The sequence below is a fragment of the Penaeus vannamei genome, chromosome 23 (assembly GCF_042767895.1).
Source record: "Penaeus vannamei isolate JL-2024 chromosome 23, ASM4276789v1, whole genome shotgun sequence".
NCBI lineage: Eukaryota > Metazoa > Arthropoda > Malacostraca > Decapoda > Penaeidae > Penaeus > Penaeus vannamei.
The window spans coordinates 34,947,774-34,950,273 of NC_091571.1; positions in this window are offsets into that span (position 1 = coordinate 34,947,774).

Here is a 2,500-nt window from a genome sequence, read left to right on the forward strand (position 1 = left end):
TACATGCTTACATACATATATATATGCTTACATACATATATACATGTTTACATAAATATGTATATACATATGTACATGCTTACGCACATGTTTATACACAGTATATACAAGTAAATGAAAATTATTCCACTGACACCAACAAAAAATAAATAAATAAAACCCAGTGACGTCAAACGGTCCTAAGATTTTATTGACGTCAACATTTCAACAAAATTCTATTGACGTTCAAATTTCAACAAAAATTCCTCAAACGTGAAACCTCCAGGCAAGTTTCTGAAATATCATTCATCACTGGTCTTCAAATCAGCTGTGAAAACGCGTTGTGGACATGTTTTAAGTGTTCCGAGTTTGTTTTCCTCTCTCTCGCTCTCAAGGAAAAAGGGGTAGCGTTTTGCGATCGCCGATGACTCGTATTCCTTGCACGTTCCCAAAATACATATTGTGAAGGAAAAGCAAGCAAATGTGAATAAATGAGGAACTAATGCATGAATATGTTAAACCGTATCAAAGGAATGGCGTTGCTTTGAATCTTCTGTGTCATGTTTTAAAAAAGGGAAGAAAAATGGCGGTGATTTGTTATTATTTTCGGTTTTATGTCTTTTTTTTTATGTCTCGTTTTCCTCGTTTTCCTCTGAAAGGGATTTATTTACTTGTTTATTATCGTTTTCATGATTGATTGATTGATTGATGTAATGATTCATTCGGTGATTCATCTATTTATTTACTCTTGTATTGATTTATTTCTTTATCTGTTTATTTATTCATTTATTTACTGACGTATATAATTTACACTATACCCCCCCCCTTCCTTCTACCCCGCTCCCCCCTCCCACCGTTCTTCATCTTGCTCCCCTCCCCTTCTCTTTTTCATCCTCCCCCTCACCCCCCCTCTCCGTACGCCCATCTCAAGCGACCGAAACCGTGGGCGTACTAGCCATTAAGGCGTGAGAGGCGCCCATCGTCATCGGCAGCGGGAGCACAGTGGGCGTGTAGCCTGCCGTAATTGGTTCCGGTGGGCGCGCGGGCGGTCGGCGACATCCTGGCTGCGGGCGGTGTGAAACAGCTGAATGATGGGGGGGGGAGAGGGGGGAAAGAGGGGAAGGGGTTGTTCTCAGGTGTGGGGAAGGAGTAGGGGTAGGGGTGGGGATGGGGGGTAGGGAGAAGGGTGGATGTGTTGGGTGGGAGGGAGAGAGGGGAAGGGGTTGTTCTCAGGTGTGGGGAAGGAGTAGGGGTAGGGGTGGGGATGGGGATGGGGGGTATATGTAAGAATAGGGGGTAGGGTGAAGGGTGGATGTGTTGGGGGAGAAAGGGGAGAGGGGAGAGAGGGGGAGGGGGAGAGGAATTGATTTGGAGGGGGGGGGAGATGGGAAAGCAAGCAAGCAAAGAACAAAGGAGTTGATTGTACGGAATCGGGATTTCCTTTTCTGGAATAATCGCTCGCTGGCTTTTTCTTCTCGTAGTCTTCATATGTGTGTGTGTGTGTATGTATGTATGGATATGTGTGCGTGCTAGCGTTAGTGTGTGTGTGTGTGTGTGTGTGTGTGTGTGTGTGTGTGTGTGTATGTATGTATGTATGTATGTATGTATGTATGTGTGTATGTATGTGTAAGTGTATGAGTGTGTGTATGTATATGTATGTGTATGTATGTATGTATGTATGTATGTATGTATGTATTACAATGCACGTGTGTGTACATATGTTCACGTATACCGCTTGGAAGTTCAGAACTATTTTTTATTATTCTTACTATTATTTTTTACAGACGCGGTGAAACTACACTTTTCCGCCCTCCGCCGCTCGTTCCCCGCTGAGGCACGTGACCGCACGAGGCCCATTATCTGACATTTTGCCAGTAATATGATAAGCTTTGATGCGGGTGATCTGGCTCGTGTGAGGTCGTGCGTGATTATAATTGGGGGGTGACGTGTGTTGGGGGGGTGGGAGGGGGGGAGTAAGGAGATGGGGGGAAAGGGAGAGAGGGAGGGAGGTTAAGTGGGTAAGGGGGACGGGGGAGGAAGAGAGGGTGGGAGTGGGGGGAGAGGAAAGTAAGGGAGGTTCATGGGATGGGAGTGGGGGGGAGGGGTATATGAGGAGGAAGAGGGGAAAGTGGGGGAGGTGCATGGGGCGGTAGAGGGGATGGGGTATGTGAGGAGGGAGAAGGAGGGAGTTGGAGGGCTTGTAGGGAGGAGAGGGGAATGGGAAGAGAGGAGGAAGGGTATGCGGTGAGGGAGAGGGGAAAGTGGGGGAGGTGCATGGGATGGGAGAAGCAGAGGGGAAGGGGCATGTGGAGAGAGGGGGGGGGGCGTGGCTCAGCTCCTTGCCCACCTGCTGCATGGCGTCATGGATTCTTGACAGATGGGGACAACAGATTGGATGATATACATGTTTGTCCAGTGAGAGAGGGAGAGAGAGAGAGAGAGAGAGAGAGAGAGAGAGAGAGAGAGAGAGAGAGAGAGAGAGAGAGAGAGAGAGAGAGAGAGAGAGAGAGAGAGAGAGGGG